Raw genomic sequence first — 22,353 nt, 5'->3', positions numbered from 1 at the left:
GAACACATGGCCACCTTCCTACAGAGTAAATTCAAGGGAAATAAACTAGAGAAAAGGAAGATCACACCAGACCTATGGAGGGTTTTTTGTGAAACAAATATGAATGAGTCAAAGACAAAGCCTCAGACCCTCCCTTCGGCTCCTCCACCCCCCTATCAAGACGTGCAATTAAGGTTAGGCAGTGCAAAGGTACAGGGCATGTATACGATGCAACCTGGCACACCACACTCACTACCCACCTCTTCACATCCCCCTGCTGTGGGATATACAGACCCAGAATATAGCCCACCATTAGAATCTTTTTCTGAACATAGAGAATATGTCCACCCATCTCCATGTCCTCAAATGGCCAGTACACCACGGGAAATGTTAGGTGGGGACAGTATTAAATACATAGGGACAGTAGATGCCACATTTACACTTCATTTAGAGGATGAGATGTCCTCCCTAAGTAAAAAAGAAGGTATACCTAATGAGGGGGTCAAGAGAGGCACATAGAATGGATGGGGCTAGAAAAAAAGAAGGTGTTTTGCAAAAACCAAGTACCAACATTAAAAATGAGACAAGAAGGTTAGCTTATATACCAGAAAGTCCTCCCAGAGTGCTGGATTTCATGCACACAGCAGAGGAGAATAGTGTAGGCAAGGGGGTCACAGTGCAGGAAGATGGACGGGTAGACCAAAGAGCTACTTGGGAAAAGGAGGAAGGGCCCTTAAGGCAGTCAAGGGCCCTCAATGGGCCACAAATGATGGAACAAGAAGGACTAGAGGACACAGTCTCCACACATAGCAGCTTAGGTGAAGAAGATCTGGATTTAGGAAAATCCTACAAAGGATCAGAGTGGGCATTAGATGACATCACTGAACGTGTTAAAAGAATGTCCCTTCTTGAGGACTGTTAGAAATGGGGTCTTTGGTTGACAGTCAGGTTACCCCCTGTTCAAGCAAGGACCCTCACTCTAGTCAGGGTAAAAGAGAATCACCCTCAGCTAACCCCTGCTTAACCCCTTGGTAGCTTGGCAGAGCAGTAGGCTTAACTTCAGAGTGTGAGGTGTAAAGTATTTGTACCAACATGCACAGTAACTTAATGAAAACACTACAAAAGGACATAACACCAGTTTAGAAAAATAGGAAATATTTATCTAAGCAAAACAAGACCAAAACAACAAACATCCGACATACACAAGTCAAGTTATGAATTTTTAAAGATTAAACTCAAAAATAGCGCTTAGAAACACAAAATGCTTCCATGAGGTGTTAACACGGCGTCGTGACAGAGTCGTTCCCAACAAGCCGACACCAGCGGTGCCGGACACAGAGTCGCGTAGACCCCCAAGTACAGTACCTTTGGTGAAGAGTGAAAACAAGTCGATGCGCAAAGTCGGGGATCGCGGCGTCTGTGCGAAACACTGAATCCGCGCACTTCGATCGGCGTCGGTCACGACGTGGTGCGGCGAGTTCCACGGAGTCAGAGACTTTAGCGGGGCTGCAGCAGCGTCGGGCCTGCGAAGGTCGTCGCGTTCCAGCGAAGATCACGGAGTCGGTTGCAGGCGGCATCACGGGATTCAGCAGCGGCGTCGGTCCGAAGTCGATTTCATTGAATTTCCACCAGCTTTCCTTCCAAGAGCCCAGGGACTGGATAGGGCACCACTTGTCAGAGCAGGAGTCTCTCCAGGGACTCCAGGTGCTGGCAGAGAGAAGTCTTTGCTGTCCCTGAGACTTCAAACAACAGGAGGCAAGCTCTAAATCAAGCCCTTGGAGATTTCTTCTCAAGATGGAAAGCACACAAAGTCCACTCTTTGCCCTCTTACTCTGGCAGAAGCAGCAACTGCAGGATAGCTCCCCAAAGCACAGTCACAGGCAGGGCAGCTCTTTTTCCTCAGCTCTTCAGCTCTTCTCCAGGCAGAGGTTTCTCTTGTTTCCAGAAGTGTTCTAAAGTCTGTGGTTTTGGGTGCCCTTCTTATACCCAATATCTCCTTTGAAGTAGGCCTACTTCAAAGTAAAGTCTCTTTGGAATGTAAAATCCTGCCTTCCCCAGGCCAGGCCCCAGACACTCACCTGGGGGTCCGAGGCGGCATTGTGTGAGGACAGGCACAGCCCTTTCAGGTGTAAGTGACCACTCCTCCCCTCCCTTGTAGCACAGATGGCTCATCAGGAAATGCAGACTACACCCCAGCTCCTTTTGTGTCACTGTCTAGTGTGAGGTGCAACCAGCCCAACTGTCAAACTGACCCAGACAGGGAATCCACAAACAGGCAGAGTCACAGAAATGGTATAAGCAAGAAAATGCTCACTTTCTAAAAGTGGTATTTTCAAACACACAATCTTAAAATCAACTTTACTAAAAGATGGATTTTTAAATTGTGAGCTCAGGGACCCCAAACTCCACATGTCCATCCGATCCCAAAGGGAATCTACACTTTAATCAGATTTAAAGGTAGCCCCCATGTTAACTTATGAGAGGGACAGGCCTTGCAACAGTGAAAAACGAATTTAGCAATATTTCACTGTCAGGACATATAAAACACATTACTATATGTCCTACCTTAACCATACACTGCACCCTGCCCTTGGGGCTACCTAGGGCCTACCTTAGGGGTGCCTTACATGTAAGAAAAGGGAAGGTTTAGGCCTGGCAAGTGGGTACACTTGCCAAGTCGAATTAATAGTTAAAACTGCACACACAGACACTGCAGTGGCAGATCTGAGACATGATTACAGAACTACTTATGTGGGTGGCACAACCAGTGCTGCAGGCCCACTGGTAGCATTTGGTTTACAGGCCCTGGCACCTCTAGTGCACCTTACTAGGGACTTACCAGTAAATCAAATATGCCAATCATGGATAAACCAATCAACCACACAATTTACACAGAGAGCATATGCACTTTAGCACTGGTTAGCAGTGGTAAAGTGCTCAGAGTTCAAAAGCCAACAGCAACAGGTCAGAAAAGATAGGAGGCAAAAAGATTGGGGATGAACCTGCATAAGCAAAAAAGTCCAACAAGGACCATAACAGGGAACAGTCACAATATGCCTGTGAGGGAGAAGAAAACAATAAGACAGGACAGACTTTACAAAAGAAGCCAAGAGAATTACAGACATTAGTATTTGATGGGGCGCATGCACGCCCATATGAGAGAAAGGGAACATTTGATATGGCAGGAAAAATGACACTGAGGAAAGACATGGCACGTGCATTCCCTGTATGCCCTGGCAATAATTTGACACCCAATAAAATAGTAGCTCAGTATGAAAATAGTTGGTATAATGTTGTCCCTTTTACTGACAGCCTAGCAGGCTGGACAGAAGGACTGGCATCACAGATGACACCTTGGCCGCAAGAGGGTTCCTTTGAACCCCGAGACATGGCTAATACAGAAATGTGCATTTTTCAGGGCACAGGGGATCCTTACTGGAATTATCCCTATATGCAGAAAAGCCGAAGAGTGTGGCAGAAATATGCTCATAAGTATGACTCTCGTAACCCTACTGGCAATAGGACCACAGTCCTGTCACAACTGCCCTTGATATTCAGGGGCCCAGGGGCACCTCAGTATATACCATGGCCCCAGATGGACAAAGAAAATCTAAAAAAAACTGTTGCCACAACTTGCTGAGGGTGCTGGGAGATGGATAGCAGCTCTGGAAAAACATACTGCAGGGATTTCACTTGCAATAGGGGACATTAAGAGTTTACTAAGTTCCCTTATAGGAGATGAGACAGATCTACTGTTCACAAAGGCAGGAGTAAAGGATGTGGCATTGACCAACCCAAAATGTGATGGGGCACCCTTTAATAGAGTAAGAGGAATTGTTTGGAAACAACTGAGAAAATGTATCCAGACAGGCCAGACATTGGGTCCCTTATGGCACAAACAATGCAGCCAAATGAGGACCCAGCCCAATTCCTTAGCAGAATGAAGGAAAAATGGACACAGGAAGTGGAGGAGAGTTGGGATGTAACTGGACAGAATGCAATACTATTTTACAATATAGTGAAAAGGGGTCTGCCAGCTGAAGTGCAGGATAAATTAGATAATATAGTGGCCTTAGAGGCCAAACCATGGATAGAGATACAAGCACACATAATACATTTTTGTAAGAAGAGACAAGAAAAGGAAAAGAGCGAGAAAGATAAAATAAAGAAAGCAGCAGCTAAATTGGTCCAGCAGAAACTGTACAAGAAAACAGAGGACTGCCACCACCCAGTTAGCTGCAGTGACCCTGGGAGTGCCCCCTTCAGGCACCCCAATGCAACCCTACCAGTATGCCCAGAGAAGCAATAACAGGAATAATGGAAGAGGAGGGCGAGGAAGGTTTGGGGGAAATTGAGTAAACACATTCCAGAGTGGACAGACATGCCACTATTGCAAGATGACAGGACATTTCATTAGAGACTGTAGGTTTAAAAAGGAAGATGAACTTAGCAACCAGACAAGGGCAAATTATGGCCAACAAATGGTACCGCCTGGTGGCATTGTAGCACAACCTGCCACGAGTCCCCAAGTGATATATCTCCCACAGCCCCAAATACAACTGCAGCCTCAACCACAGATACAGCCTCAGCAGTTACAGCAATCAGGGCCCCAAATACAGTATGGGCCACAGCAGACAGTGCAGCCCACCTTGCAGCACCAGAACTTACAAGGAGGGGTAACTGTGAGGGGAGGAAACCCATTCCAGCAAAACTACATGAGAGGATATGCCCAATGAAGGTGCCCAAGGAGAAGTCTCATGTGTCCAGTCTTATCGGTAACCCACAGGCCAGACGAGGAACCCACTGTGATGGTAGCCATAAATGGCAAGGAGTACACCTTTCTCATTGACACTGGGGCCACTAGGTCCTGTATCCGTGAGAGGGGACTGCCACTGTCAAATATATCAATGGACACACAGGGGTTCTCCGGGGCTGTAATGAGGGTTCCATTCACTAAACCTGTGGAGATGGAAATAGGGGGAAGGTATGTTGATGGATGTTTCTTATTCTCCCCAATTGCACCAGCTAATCTGCTAGGACGTGATCTCATGGCAAAATTAAACATGACTATTCACTTTGAAGAGGATGGGACTATGATCTGTTCAACACCTGGAGTATCTAGTACACGCATCATGACAATGGTTACACACACCCCAGATGGTAACCAGGTTAGAGCCAGACCTGTAGACATTATAGCTTGTACTAGAGCAGTGTACACCATCATAGCAGAAAAACCGGAACTGACAGGGAAGCTAGTTGAATTACCCAAGAGCTTTCTCTTTAGACGACAGGGCCCCTATTTTGAAATATTAGACAAAGACCTCATTCTGGAAATAGAGGCTCTAGAAGTGTCCCCCACCTATGGGACACTGATGGCAAGTGACCACACTGGTGCGATGTGGGCATGTGTCATCTTTTATGATCCCAACATGCAGGTGGGCGACATATCAGATGACCATTTGTTTGCTGATGACCTTAGAAGGACAGAGATTGTTTTTCAAAACAGTGTACCTCTACGCACCACACTGGAGACAAAGCCTGTGATACCAATAAATGTCTCCAGTCCTATCAAAGATAATGACCTTGCCAGGTACCCTCCAACTTGTGGACAAAAGGCCCTTATGATGAAGGCCTCGTCCGCACAGCAGTACCATTCAGAAAAAAATTCAAGGAAGGAGCAATACTACCAAGAGTGAGACAATACCCTCTATCCAAAGAAGCAGAGGAGGGCATTGCACCTGTTATACAGACATTGGTGGAGCAGGGAGACATATACCCAGGTGTCACTCCCTGCAACACCCCAATTTACCCTATAAGGAAGGCCAAGGGAAATTTGTGGTGCATGATTCAAGACCTGCGCCCCCTTAATGACATAGTGATACCAGAATTCCCTGTAGTACCTGACCCTTCCATCATCCTAACCAACATACCCCAAGATGCTAAATACTTTTCAGTTACAGACTTGAAGAATGCATTTTTCAGCATTACCCTGCACCAAGACAGTCACTATTTGACTGCATTTTCTTATCGCGGTTCACAGTACCTTCATTCCCAATTACCTCAAGGGTACTGTGAGTCCCTAGTGTCTTTAACAGGACAGTCAAGAATGACCTCACCAATTTTCAATGTGACAGCACAGTGTTGCAGTATGTCGATGCCCTACTGATCTGTAGTCCAGCAGAGGAGCAGTGTAGAAAGGACACTGTGTCCCTGCTGTGCACCCTTGCTCAAAGAGGTTACAAGGTGGACAGGGACAAAATTACAGTACTGCCAGGAAGAAGTTCAATACTTGGGGCAACTACTGTCAGCATCAGGCTGCCAAATTATGCCCGGGAGAGCAGAATCCATTCGTCAGATGACAGAGCCTGAGACTGTGAAAGGAATGCAGAAGTTCCTAGGCTTATGTAATTATGTCAGACAATGGGTTTTTGACTACAGTACTTTAATATCCCCACTGCTTGCATCTATGAAACAGGCGCCAACACAGAAAGACAGGATAACATGGACTACAGAGATGGAACAAACCTTCAATAAGCTAAAAACAAATGCACCAGTGTTAGGAACACCAGACTACAACAAAGAGTTTTTTCTTTTTTGCCACTGTAATGGCCAGGTGATGACAGCTGTCATCACCTAAAAGTATCCTTTAAGCCACAAACCAATTGCATATTTTAGTGGCCTACTTTATTCTGTCATGAAAAGCCATTACCCTTGTGAACAAGCACTAGCCACAGCAGCCTTTGCAGTAGAGAAAAGTGCCCCCATTGTCATGGGTGCACCTCTGACACTGTATGCTGAACATGCTGTGTTTGCAATAATTCAGAAAGCTAAAACAACATTAACAACACAGAGAGAATCAGGCTATGAGATAATATTATCATTACCATCCTTGAAGGTGGTTAAATGCCACATAGTCAAACCTGCTACCTTCTTTGCACACACCATTTCAGACACTGACGATGATGCCCATGATTGTGCCACATATACTCCAGATGAGTGTAGCCAAGCAACAGAAGACCCCATTCCAGGTAGTGTTGTGTATTTTGTGGATGGGTCTTCCACAATACATCAGGACACAGGGGTAAAGACATAAAGGTGCTGCAGTGGTCAGAGCGATGCAGCACAACTCTTCGGACACACTGCAGATAACCGAACAAATAACTTTGCCATCTCAATATTCAGCCCAGGCAGCTGAATTAGTAGCTTTAGTGGCAGCCCTCAAACAAGGGGAAGGAGAAACAATAACAGTATACTCTGATTCATCCTATGTCACTACAACAGTGCATTCCAGCATTATGCGGTGGAACAGACAGGGATTTCTCTAGTCTGATGGAAGCCCTGTCATGCACCGCCCCCTTTTAGAGGACTTGATACAAGCTTTAACACTGCCACATGCAGTTGCAGTAATGAAATGCGCAGCCCACACTAATAGTCAGGATTTTGTGTCCCGTGGAAATGCCCTGGCTGATTGGGCAGCTAAAGATGCAGCAATACTCCCTTTTAGTGACACACATACCACAGTTTTGTTAGCTAGTGAAAAATTGATAGCTTCAGACCCTTTGAATGCATCCAGACATTACACAGAGACAGCTCATCTGCATATAAGAGAGATACAAGCAAATGCCCCAGAGCATGAGAAACAGTTGTGGGAAGCCAGAGGATGCACACAGACAGGAACAGATTTAATATACAGACAAATGTCAACAGGGAAGCCTGTCATGCCGCAAGCATTGCTACTGATAGCTCTAAACCAGCTACATTTTCCTTCACATACTGCTAGAGACAATATGACCCTCCAAATACGTCAGGATTGGTTTGTCCCTAATTTACATGAGATGATTACAATGTACATACACACCTGCACAGGTGTGCCAGCAGTATTCATCAAGTCCCACCTCTAAGGTAATAGCTTCCACAATACCTCACCCACAAGGTCCCTTTAAGGAACTGCACATTGATTACATTGATATGATTGACAGATGCAATCATTATCGTTATCTTATAGTTGTAGTCTGCCCATTCTCAAGGTGGATTGAAGCAGGACCTTGTGTTCACTGTGATGCCAAGTCTGCTAGTAATTTTTTGATCCGTGAGGTAATACCACGGTGGGGTGTCCCTGAGGTGATCAGATCCGACAATGGCACCCACTTCGTCAATAATATATTTTCTCACCTCACCACCTTGTTAGGAATAACACACAAATTGTCCTCAGCTTATCATCCGCAAAGCAATAGAATTAAGGAGCGCCTTAATGGCCTCCTCAAGAACAAAATAAGTAAACTATGTGTGACATTGAAAAAGAAATGGCTATACTGCCTCCCTTTAGCACTATTTGCTTTGAGAAATACCCCAGAATCAGATCAACATTTGACTCCTCGTCAAATAGTGACATGTAGAACAATGAGCACATTTGTGCCATCAACTAGACATAAACTGGAGACTGAGAGTGCACCTGAAGTTGTACAAACTGAAATGAATGAATACATGTCTAAGCTGACCAAAGTTGCAAAGTTCTTCTCTAAACAGGTTACATGTGCAGATAAGAAGCGCGCCCACGCATTTCCTGTAAAGGATCAACAAACACCATTACCTTTGGGAATTTTAGTATATATTCGCAATTTTGTCAGAAAGTGGAAGGACTGCAAATTCAATGGACCTTTCCCAGTGACAGACAGCACGACTACAGCAGTGAAAGTCCAAGGACACAAACCATGGAACCACCTCCAGGACATCCGCCTGGCCCCAACCATGCCATCCATCCCTTTGGATACAAAGCAGGAAAAAGAGGGGGGGAAACAGGAGAAGCAACCACAGTAAAGCCTCCCTCTAAAGCTCCAATATTAAACAATTCTTCTTTCCAGTTATGTATTTTATGTTTGTTTTTCGTCCTCGGTGCACTGATATTGATGTTTTTAGCCCTTGGATATTTTTTTTTTTTTGATCCTCTATTAATTATTACACGCATGCATGGAACTGTTGATAATGATATTGACCATCACCCTCTCCATACTGCTTTGTTTGATAATATCTGGTACCAGCACATGCATAGTACAGGCACATCCACGTCCAACCTCAGTTGTTATGTATGCTCTCTCATCCCCCATGCTGCTGGAGTAGATAGATTGCATCTCCCAAAAGAGGTATCCCCAAACATTACACATTGTCTCCTGCACCTATTTTTATGCAGAATGAGAGCACAGCTACAACCAACTCACGTTAATCCTGTTACTGCACTAGTTAACACAACTAGATTTGACACCACCCCAGAAGTCCTACAAGTCCTGACAGGAAAACAAGAGATAATGGAAGAGATATAAAAAATGAAAAAAGCAGGGCAAAAAAGGTCTCACACAGATTGGGAAAAAGGGCAATTACATCAAGGTATTTTTGGAAGGTCTTACCCATCATCTGAATGTAGTAACTATTTAGCTAAACCCTTGCCCCCTGATTGCACAGGCAGGCTAGTTCTTATTATCACAGGATCCGTATTTGCGCCCATGATAAATGGCATACCGAGGCCAAAGTCATATGTAGAGCAATATCATTATGGAATGGCACTGAGACACAAGGTCCACTAAGTTTTAATAAGATAATAGGCCAATGTCAGGAAATATGGGATGCGAACATACAGAGATATAAATGGACAGGAACTACCATACACCCTAGAATAGCAATGAAATTAACACCGTTTTCTCTTTGTTTCAGAGGGAATGGGACAGTGAAGGTGGGGAGTAACCTCAACTGCAACATCACCGCCTACAACGCTGATATGCAGGGCGGCACCTCCAGCCTGACAGATCATTACTGGATTTGTGGGGCCAGGCTCCACATGCAACTACCCCCGAACTGGAATGGCCTCTGCTCCCTAGTGACTTTGCACACCCCCTCCCTGGTGATACCAGGTGCGGAGATCTCTCACTTACATGACCATCCCATGAGCCGTCCAACAACCTTGCTTCACCATTACCGAACAAAACGAGCTTCTGAGTTTCTTGGTACTGAAGTGTGGAAAGACGTTCCACAGGAACATAGACTATTTAATGATGCCCAAATCTTTTTTGGTAGCTTCCTACCATTTATTCAGGCGAAAGCAACTGCACGCTGGCTGCAGATCACATGCTTTGAATTGATGAAGACCATAAATGCAACTGAAGATGGGTTCAATGCTATCAAGGAAGAACTCCAAGCCCTTAGGCTGATGGTAATGCAACACAGATATGTACTTGATTTGTTGACGGCCATGGAAGGAGGGGTGTGTAAGAAGATTGGATCGGCCTGTTGTACTTATGTGCCGGCCAATGATGCGGACAATGGGACATTAACTCAGGCCATTCAGACATTGCATGATCTACAAAAGAAAATGATCGATGAGGGGGGTGCCCCTAATGGGTGGTTTGAGGGCTGGTTCGAATGGGTGCCGTCCAGGATGTTGGGGTTGTTCAAGGCCTTGTTGCCATTGATCGTGTTGTTGCTCTTGATGTGTTTTATTTTTCAGGTAATAATAGCATGTTGCAAAAGGATGACAGATAAATTGGGAGGGACAGAGTAGTGGGTATGTGGTGATTCCCCTAGTTTCATTAGTAGATGGGAAAGTAGGAAAAGTAGTTGAATAATCAACTAGAGGGGGGGAATGATGTAGGAAGAATAGGAACACACCATATACATCACATACATACAAACATAAGTTCCCAAACCCCAATACAAACATTTTAGGCTAGGGATAGTTGTAAACCAATGTAAGTAGTGAAAGACTTAATACATGACATGCTAAAAAAAAAAGACAGACTGTGGGTTCAATAGAAAAGGCAGGTCATATTTAAGACAAACAAACACTTATTACTTAGGAAACTTATACACATGCTGCATTGTTAAGTTAGCTGTGCTTAAACACACAAGAGGCCCAAGCCACATTACAATGAGAGTTTTTCTTTAAAGCTGCAACAACTATCGCATTCAAAATCTTCACTTAGTACGAACACGGTGGAACAAAAGGGTGTATCCTGCCTGAGCACAAGGGTCCTAAAAACCACAAGTCACTCATATCTTGGTGAGGGGAACTGTGTAAGGGTCAGATAAGCATTTGCACAAGGCAGGGCTACCGTGAGCATCATGTAACATACAATCACTTGTTGTGCAGAAAAGATAAAGATGCAGAATGACGTCAATGTTACTTACCCACCCATGAGGTGACCAGTAATCGTGCATGTGCTCTTGTCAAGAGGTACCTCTCCCCTGTTATCTTATCTGTACTGCTTGTTCTTGCTTACGTCAATGCTGAACTTGTCAGCATAGCTTTTTGTGGTTTTTACAGTATAAATATCACTGCTTGTGAACTAGAACTTTGAACTTCAGTCATGGCCTCTATGTTGAGACTGCCTGTTGTCCCCAGCTGAAAATCGATGAAATCTATAGTATTGTGTCAAATTGATCTGTCTTATTTTATTAACAGATTTCCTTCTAACATTTTTTAAAAGGGGAAGGATGTTTTAATATTCATGCATAGATGTCTTGTGTCATCTGGATGTCCCGTGGCATTGAGATGCACATGAGATATCAGGATACATTTTGTAGATGAGTTGTGATTTAACTTTGAGCTGGCATTCCAGGTTCAGGTCCATTTGGCCGGCAGTCAGTTGGCTGCTAGCTCCTGATTGATGTGGACCTGGTCATTAGCTCTTCTCCTTGGAGCATACAAATAAAGCTTGATTTGATTACCGCTTCGCATCAAGTGTCACTCTGTCACATACACTGCACAGAGTTATGACAGATCACGCTAACATACCCCCATTCAGAGTTTGCATTAGACAATTCCAGATCACCCCACTCCAACACTACACAAACCAACATCCTCAAAACAACGTAACAACATACTACTCTCACACTTAAATTATTAGATAAATAAATGGCACGCAATTTTCCAACTTTGCAAGAGAGGAATAGTTGGGATGCTGGGATTTGAAATCTTACCAGCGGGTCTTAGCAGATGTTAGTGGGGAACATTTAACTCACTGAGCCATCTAGACTACATTTACTAAGCCACTCTGAGCAAACACTTTTTTCTAACGTGAATGCCCTTGATTAGGACACAATTCCTATGTTCCAAATCCTGTGTTGTTCTTATGCAGCATACGAGATTATGGAGGGGGCGACTATTCAACATTTCGACTTCCAAAACCCTTTGTAGGGGGTCTCCACAAGGGTTTGAGCTGCAAACCTTGCATCACTATATAAGTAGCTCTGTCAGAGGTCAAGAACTCTATGAAAACAGACAGTCAAGAATAACAGTAGTACTTTTTAAATGTGAAATCACAATCACAGGACACATTTAGCAGACTCTGTTGTGAAATATAGCAATGTGGACACAATTTTTATCCGACGAGAACGCAAGACGTGTCTGCAGATGGACTGAACAAACTTGATCTACACTGGAAAAGAAAATGAGTTGGGATGGCCACGTGGTTTCTAATTCCTTTGAAACAACACAGCCAAACACCTGTTTTCACAATTCATATGTATTTGGTACATATATCTAAGGTTACGGAGCCATCACGTTACAAATATTAATAGAACTTTTATTTTATATACCTAATCCACCGGATTTTATAAATTCTTGCTCTTAATCCATATAAGGGCCCTGGTATCTATACATTACCTACTGATTACCAGCAACTCATGAAATATTACCCACACACATTAAAGGTGAAAGATCGTCAAAGCCACGCCCCTTTACAAAGCACTCAAAACATGACTATCAGAAAACACCAGCAGAAGTCAGACAGACTAACACCATATGTATATCAGGCTCAAACGCTCCATTTTCTGGTAAAAGATACAAAGGAGACCCTCAAGACTTCCGAGAGGCCAAGTTATTCGTAAATGCTGTGCAACAGCTGCAAACAGTAACTATGGCCAATTCATGTATTTTCAAAACAAAGCTGTTTCCCAGCATGGTGACTGAAGTCTGGATGTCCTCTATGAGCTCTCCTCATGCATAGTACAATTTGTTCTTTTTGTACCTTAGAAATAAATACACTTAGGTGTATCAAATGATTTTAACCATTCTGTGTCAATGGAGAAATTAATCGATACATAAAAGTCAGGGATCTACAACACTCGTACCCAAACTTCTAAACACTTCAGCCCAACACAACAGCTCCCCATGTCTGCTCAAAGATGTCTTACGTACTGCATGGCAGGAGATGAGGATCAGAAATGAATTGTTGAATGCACTGTAAATGAGTTAAGTTCAGTGTTGAACCTCAACTCCTGCCATGCAGTAAGACATTCATAACAAAAGTCAGCTCTCCCTACAAAGGCTATTAGGAAGCTCTTGTAGTGACCCAGTGAATGCAATTTCGCCACCCACATGTATTTATTTCCTTGTGTGCCTCTTTACCACTTCAGTATCTTACTCACTTATCATTTTGCCTGTTTATATGCCTCTATCTGGTCATTCTTTCTCCCACCTTCCCCAATCTGATATTAACATCCCTTTGTCCCATTGTCATATCGTATTCTTGTCCTTCTTCCAGCTCTTTCCCTCTCACTTTATCGTCCTCTTTCCACCGCCTCTCCTTCCCTCTTTTCCTACATTGTCCTATTTCCCTCTCCCCTTTATCTCCTTCTGCCACCACACCCAGCCTCTTTTCTCTACACCCTTCCACTTTGCCTGCACTATTCAATTCTCCCGAAGACTATCCTCTCTTTAATCCTTTCTCTACCTCCCTGCCTATTGTTCTAGGTAAATTATTAAAGTTTAATCCCAATGACATTCTTTCCCTATCTCCTTTACCTTTTCGCGTCTTCTTCCGTTTGCTATCTCACGTTTCTCTTTAACCTTCTTTTTCTCTAACCTATGTAGTCTCCGAACTAGATTTCTTGTCGCTCCTTCCTTCAGTTGTTTCTAAACTACTCCTAGCTCTTTTCCCCTCATGCTTTCTGTCATCGTCACAGTTCCATCCTTCTTTTCCATCTCATCTCCTTTTTGCAGCCCCCCTTTCTTCCTACCCTTTGTAAAAGCTCCATCTATCGTCCCTTCTCGCCCTTTTATGCTTCTTATCCTCCTTCCATCCACCGCTTTCCTAGCTACCTTCACTTCCTGCACACTTCCTCCTACAGACTCTTCTCATCCTAACTGCTCTTTCTTCTCTTTTCTCTGGTTACATCTTTCTCTCCCTACTGTTTACGCTTCTCTCCCTATGGTTTACTCTTAAATGTTCTAGATATAAAGATACGTCTGCGGTACGTGAGTGACGACGAGTAGAGAAACCGGAGATGGAACGGCTGAAAGTGGGCAGCACGCTTTTGGGGCCCTAATGTACATAAAAGGACTAGAACGGGAAAAGGAAAGCGTAAACCTAGAGTGGGTGAATTAAAAAAAAAATGAGATGAGATGAGTGGCTCGACAGTACAAGGGCGGCAGTCTTCTGCTGCCACGTTCCCATAAAACATAGCTACCAGTTTACGATAGACCTCCCAACCCGTTACAATGTCCTCTGGATTAAAGGCCACCCAGTTTTTTTTCTGCAAACTGAACAGGGTAATTTCTGTAACGTTATGGCAGCATGAAATGCTTTGCTATCGATGGTATGTACAATCGCGTGCTTAAAACCTGAAAAAATCCATCCTCTTTTCTGGACATAAAATGTCAGTAACTCTATCTATATGCTGAAGATGGGCCAAACCAAAGAAGCACATAAACTCACACAGAGTCATTTCCGCGTACTAGACACCGTAACACCTTCCAGAAGTAACACACATATTTTGAGTCCACGGAACCAATAACATAAATAATATCCGATTGACAACCGTTTGAAAAGGGGAAACATGGGCTGGAAAATGGCATCACAACAAAATGGGAATAAGCGGGATCACTAAGAAGACAATAATCACACTACACAAAGGTACTCATTGGAGAACTTCTGCTACCGTGACCACCTGTCAGCTACTTACACAGATGGTCCGTGAATATAGCCTAATGTCCCTCGTCTGCTGTTGATCTTTTAACGGAAGCCATTGTCCACAAGTTTAGCGCTTCCGGGTCAAAAAAAACAACCAATCTCAAAACTGAAAGTATTCTGGGATTAGGAGGTACGACTAAAGTGCACAGTGGCCTGGGATTGGATCACTTGGAGGGGTGACTTTGCCAATCCTCGTGCGACATACAGAATTTCGAAGTGTTGATTGGGTGATGGGTCCGCACTTGCCTTTGACCGAGCCTCCCTACTCCAGTAATTGGGTGGCTCAGATTGAAGAGGGCGGGGTTTGCCTAAAATTTTACACCCTACTCTGGTAGAGCGCCCCACGGATCCGGTTGTGACAGCCTGCTTTTATTTTGCAGGGCAAGTTCTTTGGCTTTTGCTGCCGATCTTGAGGGCAGTAAAGGGGGTATCGAGCAGAGCCGTCTTTAGCGCTGGTTGAGCCCAGTGCAGACATTTTTGTTGGTGCCTGCCAATGACGTCCTTCGCGGATTACTTCACTACCACCCTCCATGGGTACCTCCGTCTCTCCATAGTTTCTCTCTCGCACACAATTCGTTTTGTTGTGCTACTTGTACCAGTGTAGGATGTCAGAGCACTTTACACCACACATTATACAGAGACCACAATGAATCATACGTATGCAAATCAATGTTTAGGCAATGGGACGCAAGACAGAGGACCCCAGAGTCCCATATCATCCATACTGGTAGGCATTGTACTTTGAGAGTGCTTGGTCTGGAGACGCTCAAATTCAAGATTTTAAATATAACGTTGGTTGGGGTTATCTTTTCTAATAACAATTATCACATGGCAACATGTTTGAAGACGAAAGTGAGATATTCAAAAATATAATCTGGAGAATGTACTTCTCCCTTTGAAGGAGAGGCAATTTCAGGCAGGAGACAGGCAAAATAAAGCAATTTTTGGCTTAAAAAAATCAGGAGTCTCCTGCTTGAATCAAGTTTCTTGGTATGTATGATTTATTTCTACTTTAGCGAACCCTGTAATGACATTAGGATGATGAAAGAGGGGGAAGAAGAACTTAACTTCCTAACCGGTACCTTCCAGTTTGCATACAGCTCTTTGATAACAGTTCATAGTTTACTGTGCAGTATTAGGATTGTAACTTATTAATTAGAAGTAAGAAAAGGATCTCTGACAAAAGCAATAACCCGCTGAGCTATCTACATAGAACATAATTCTGTGATTTAATGGTACACATGCTTTGCAGGAGGTATGTAAACCCCCTGGGCTATTTTATGATGAGTTTCTAATCTCTCCAGAAGGCACATAAATCACCAGAGTTATCTTGCCATTTTTATTGTTTCCTGTACATAGCTGGACACGCAAGGAAATCTACAGCCGGTGCATTTAAAGCCATAAGATATTTCAAAACACAGTCACTATGCTGCCCCCCCATCCCGAGCTCAGTGCTTGGTGCAATAGCATCAGGTGCACCGCCCTAAAGCCCGGCCTGGCAGTGAGAGTGAGCAGCAGTTGGACTTTTTCATGGTCCATTCACGACTGAAAGCAGGACAGCTTTGTTAGTCTGCTCTTTATATTTCTGTGCTTCATGCCAGGCAAGATACTGTTGGAAGTTCTGTAAGGCTCATTTGGCATTTTTAGCCTATACTGAAACTGGGTAGTTTGTGTGTTATGTGACACTGATTTGATACGCACTGTGTTGGTACATTGGTTGCTCCGTGGCATGTCAAATGTTTGGCATAACTCGTAAGGGTGGCCCTGTTCTGCTTTTAACTCATAACAAAGGTCACATTCTACAAGGTACAATACACATGTCTCATTCCCATGGCATCTATATATATATATATATATATATATATATATATATATATATATATATATATATATATAAATGCAAGGATTGCATTCTGCATGACGGTGCCCATATGTAGTGGTCGTATTCTGCATAGCATTGTGAGCGCTTTTCTTAATGTAAATTCAGGAACCATAAAGCTCTTCACTGGATGGACTGAGTGCAATGTTAATCCTGTAAGAATTTTGGTGCCCGACACCTAAGCCTGGTCAACAAATCAATACATTCAATATTATATGAAGCACATAAGGTTCCACAAAAAGAACCGGTCATGTTTTAGTATCAAACTATGAAGGTTTATGAAAAGTTAATAGTTTAGTGAAGGCAAAAATCGGGTTAGCAGCAGTTTATAATCAGAATGTGTATGCTTCATTTAATAGGCAATTACTTTACATGGGTGTGAGAAAACAGGGCTGATTGCAGAGGCCCCCTAACTTTTCCCCCCATTTTCCACTTTTTGCTGTTTTTTTCCTGACTCTGATGGTGCCCTGGGTACTGCTAACCAGTCCCAGGGCCTGTGCTCTGTGTAAAATGGATATGCAAATTAGGCTAATTATAATTGGCTAAGTTAACCTACCTATAAGTCTCTAGTATATGGTAGGGCATGTAGGTTTAGAGACCACAGCATAGGTAGTGCACCCATAGGTGCACTGCTGAGGTGCCCAGTGTCATTTTAAAGGCAGGCCTTCCTTGCTGGCTGCTTTTAAATTAAAGTTATATGCAAATTCGACTTTGGAATTAAAAGTAGTTCCAAAGTCTTACACTACCTTATTTTTGCATATAAGTCACCCCTAAGGTGTGCCCTATGTGCCCCTAGGGCTGGGTGCCATGTAACTATAAGCAGGGACTTTATAAAAATAGTTTTATAAGCCCTGGTGAGGTAAAAACAGCCACATTCGTTTTTCCCTCATTGTAGTAAATGGCCTTCATAGGCTAGAATGGGGAGACTTTATTTTAATTTTTAAAGTCTCCTTAAATGATGCATACCAAGAATTTGGTATCAAATTAATTGTTGTAATAAATCCCACAACTTCCAGTTGTGGGATTTAATATAACTTGTTCAGGTAAAGAGTTCTAAACTTTACCTGAAAAGTTGCCAATTTCAGCCCTGCATTGTTTTTGCTGCTGTGCTCTGATTGGCCAGCCTCTAGCAGCTTGGCCAAGCTGCCTTGATGAGGTGTGAAGTGGCCTGGCTTCACACAAAGGAATGTGCCTGTGGGAGGGAATCTCCCCTCAGCAGATGGTGAGGTAGGAAGGGGAGGGCTGCCCACCTGGTCTTCAAAGGCAGAGAAGGACATTTGGAGCAACCAACAACACCCCCACATCCTGTAACCCCAGAAAACTAGGTGCCCCCTTGATTAGATTAGGAGAGGGCAGGAGAGGGGTGTGTTTATGATTTTTAGCCACACCAGTGGGTGGGCTCAGCCAGATGTAACCTCCAAAAATCAGATTCAGCCATGATGGATTTTTGGAGAATGTTGCCTCCTGGGATTGATTTTTGCCACACTTCCCAGGAAGTGGTCATCACGGGGGAAGGACCCTGCACCTGATTGGAGAACCAGGACCCCCCTGCTTTTCATCCAGGAGCAAGGATAAAACTGGCAGACCTGCACCCACACCTCAGTTCCCTACCACATCCAACAAGGAAGAAAAACAGAAGAAGAAGGACTGCCCTGCTGGACCCCTGGCCTGCACCTGGAACCTGCACTCAGAAGGACTGCACCAGCTGCACACTTGGGCTTCACCACAAGAAGGACTTTGCCTGGCTTCAACTGGTTCAAGGAGGGACTCCCTGTTTGCTGCAGGTGAAAAATTGCTATCCCGAGTCCCCTGCACCAACTCCTGAAGAAAGCGACCAGCTGACCACTGTCCAGTGGCCAAAAAGGAGTTCGCGCCAGGTGCATTCTGGGAGTTGTAGTCCACACCCCCCAAAGACCATCTCAGAACTTCTGGACCCGTGGGGTGAGCTGTGGACCCCAAAAGAACCTTAAAAGGACATCTAGGAGAAGCCCCAGAAGTTTGGACAACTTTTGTAAAAAAGCTCCATAGAGGGACCGACCCGCCGCGGCAACTCTAGCCGGCTTGTCTCAACCACGACCCGGCCTGATTTGCTGGTTCGTCCCGGTAAAGAAAATCTCAGAAAAAGAGACTAAGTCCGAAGGTAAAAAGTTGACCGGGACCTGCAAGCCAGCGTATCCGAGGAGGGCTCCATGGACGTCGGATCAAGATCCAGGTTTACCCCGGTCGAAGGATTTTCACCTCGAAAAAACGACTAAGTCCGAAGGTAAAAATCTCCACCGAGGATTCCCGCATCGCGTATCCGGAGAAGGGCTCCAGGAGGTCGGATTGGACTGGCAGGTTCGTCCCGCTGAAGAAAATCTTCGAAAAAGAGACTTAAGTGTGAAGGTAAGCTTTTAACCAAGGCCTCCCGCGGCCTGTAGCCGAGCATGGCTCCATCGCGGTCAACCTGAAACTTTGACTTTGCCCCGGTCGAGGTGCAACCAGATGACCCGATTAGCGCTTTTTGTTTCTAGGCGCTAAAAAAATTATAATTCTTTAAAAATTCATATCTCCGGTTCCCCTTATCCGATTTTATTCGTCATTTTAAAGATAAAAATATAATCTATTTTTATAAATTGGTTTTGGATTTTTAAACTGTTCCTGTGTTTTATTTAATTACTGTTTTGTGATATTTGAATGCTTTACACTCTGTCTCCTAAGTTAAGCCTTGACGCTCGTTGCCAAGCTACCAAAGGTTGAGTTGGGGTTAATTTACTGAGACCTAACTGGACCTTAGTGGAGGTTAGTGGCCTATTGCTAAGTGTAGGTACCTACCTGCCCTTACCAATAACCCATTTTCCAACAATGGGGAAGAAGGAAAAAAGGCCATCATTTTCAACAGCATTGAGCTTCAGCGTCACTAAAAATAAAGTGCTCATCTCACAAAACAAAGATAGAACTTGTTTGGAAATTCAGGCCTACATTAGCTATAATAAAGCTAAATGTGAATAAATATAATTTCGCTCTACAAGTAGCATTACCTTAAATATGTAATAATGTCATGTTAATGAAAAAACACTTATATTTGTAAAACTTTTCAGCACTCCTGCCCCTGAGTGGCTTATATGTTGGTGACGTTCATAAGTAGTAAGTGTGCACTGTAAAGCAGCACATGATATTCATCCATCTTACCTTGCAGGTAATATATTAAAAAAGGCTCTTGTCTTTGCAAGTTCTGTATCAAAAAGACACTTTTGATTGTGTGAAAAACCAGTACAGAGCCCTGCTTCTCCCCATTTTCTTGCTTTGCCAGCAGTACATAATTTGTAAAAAAATGAGTGCACAGGCCCAAAATGTTACATCGAAACCTGCCGCCAGTGCTATCGAAGTTTGGGGTGCCGAATAAAAAAGCTGTGTAGCCTTGATTCCACCTCATGCCTTTTTAATCCACCACTAGACACCCCTTGCCTCCTCATTACACTTTTGTAAGTTCTTTTTCATTCCTGATCTCTGGCTTTGTCCTGCTTTTCTGCCTCTCTCTCCTCCCTGCTTTCCCGTCATTGTGTATTTCACTCTCATGCCATGGGTCAAAGTCTATTGAGTAGAAATAAGCACCGTTTCCCAAAAATGAGTGCTGGTGGGCCCCACCTGCAACCATTGTCTTAAATTAAGCACTTATTGCCAGTATATTTAATTTTAGAATAGAAGAGTAAGTAAGTGATGAATTTATCTGAGTGATATTTTGACACTTAAAAAAATAGTTTCCTTAGGGCGAAATATAATTTTTTCAATAAACACGAATCCTGTGAAAAGCATGTCATATTCTGTAAAGGACAAATGATGGACAGGTGTGCGTAGCAATAGAGGGTGTTAGTGAAAGATATGGATGGAAAAAAGAGACAGTGACTCGAATAATTAGAACAATTTGTTAGAATAGTGCAACACGCTGAATTTCAGTGCTCTCTGGAAATCCAAAGTTAGTACCTCACCAGCTAGATGGAGTTCACAACTGGACTGTGCTCAGAACCCCCTAACTAGCTCAAAGGTATCATTTGTATCCTCTGTGTTCAGTCCTCATAGTATATAGCAAGCAGCTGCAGACCTTTCTTATTCAACTTTCAGAAAGTAGATTTAATGCAATCATTTTTCATTTCTCCTAGGTAATAACTGTACTGACTGTTCAGTCTTGTGTTGTAGAGCACTTTCCCGGTGTTGCAGATCTCAGACTGACAATGGTGCAACATTTCCCCCTCCGTTAGCATATAGGCCCTCATTCTGACCCTGGCGGTCTTTGACCGCCAGGGCGGAGGACCGCGGGAGCACCGCCGAGATCCGGATGGCGGTAGGGGGGGTCGCGGGGCCCCTGGGGGCCCCTGCAGTGCCCATGCCACTGGCATGGGCACTGCAGGGGCCCCCATAAGAGGGCCCCTAAATGTATTTCACTGTCTGCTGCGCAGACAGTGAAATACGCGACGGGTGCAACTGCACCCGTCGCACAGCTTCCACTCCGCCGGCTCGATTCCGAGCCGGCTTCATCGTGGAAGCCTCTTTCCCGCTGGGCTGGCTGGCGGTCTGAAGGCGACCGCCCGCCAGCCCAGCGGGAAAGTCAGAATTACCGCCGCGGTCTTTCGACCGCGGAACGGTAACCTGACGGCGGGACTTTGGCGGTCGGCCTCCGCCGCCCGCCAAGGTCAGAATGAGGGCCATAGTCTCTCGGAGCAGCCTAATAGTCTCTTGTCAGTTCCTCTGGTGGGGAGGCTCACTGGAATAGTGCTAGGCTAATGATGAGTCACAGGATATAACTGCTCAGGCCGGCAGGTCTTCGGATGCTCAGGAGAGTACTGCAGACAACGACTGGAGCTGCCGGCTTTTTCTGTAACTCTCTTCTGGGCTCCAGTGGTGTTGATATTAGCAGGCCAAATTCCGACGCTCTGGTGAGTCTCAATGGTAGTAATTATGTGGCCTCCAATAGATGTAATGCTGTAGTAGTCTTCTTTCCAAGTGTGGGGCTCTAGGGGAGACTTCCACATCTTCGAGGTGATTTGGGGCATGGCCGCCAAGTCTGATCAAGCACGCAAATCTCTAGTACCACGGTAGCCAGTAAGTGCTGTTGCTCAGAGTGCCTGTATGCACCGGCTTAGTTCTTTGAAGCAGCTTGGTCCGTTTGGCGCACTCTGGGTCAGCGCCAGGATAACCACCCAGGCAAATTGTCAGGGTAAATTGTGCAGGAAACCACAGTTTGCAAGTTTCTTCTTGGGCAGAAGGGCCGCTTGGGCAAGGGGTAGGTAGTGCTGCATTTGCGCCACCTACAGGTACAAAGCGGGTACTACGGGGCAACGTCGATCCCTTCATCAGCTGAGCAGACCCGTCAGGCACTATTGGGCAAGCCCCTTAGCTGCGACGACTAGGAGCACAAGGGAGACAATTTGGGTGTACTTTGGAAGAGCTGCGGTTCCCCTGAGGGGTTCAGTGACACTCTGTCAGGCTAACGCATGTCAGTCACATGTGTTGTGAGTCTCTGGTGGACGGACCAAGGCACCAGAGTCAACTGCTTCT

At 44.5% G+C, this 22,353-nt stretch overlaps 1 protein-coding gene across 3 annotated transcripts in view; it reads right to left on the bottom strand.

Annotated features, from left to right (window-relative positions):
• The window catches only part of PRDM4 (PR/SET domain 4), a 120,992-nt gene extending 105,961 nt beyond the window's left edge, over positions 1–15,031 (bottom strand). For 2 of the 3 annotated variants that reach the window (XM_069227926.1, XM_069227927.1), the window contains exon 1: positions 14,932–15,031. The gene's annotated coding sequence lies outside the window, so the exon portion shown is untranslated. The remainder of the gene's footprint in view (positions 1–14,931) is intronic. The other variant, XM_069227928.1, reaches the window with a different exon arrangement.
• Between the last annotated feature and the right edge of the window lie 7,322 nt (positions 15,032–22,353).

Source organism: Pleurodeles waltl, chromosome 4_1 (genome assembly GCF_031143425.1).
Source record: "Pleurodeles waltl isolate 20211129_DDA chromosome 4_1, aPleWal1.hap1.20221129, whole genome shotgun sequence".
NCBI classification, from domain to species: domain Eukaryota; kingdom Metazoa; phylum Chordata; class Amphibia; order Caudata; family Salamandridae; genus Pleurodeles; species Pleurodeles waltl.
Note: the sequence above shows the minus strand (reverse complement) of the source record. Positions and strands in the feature narration are given on the sequence as shown.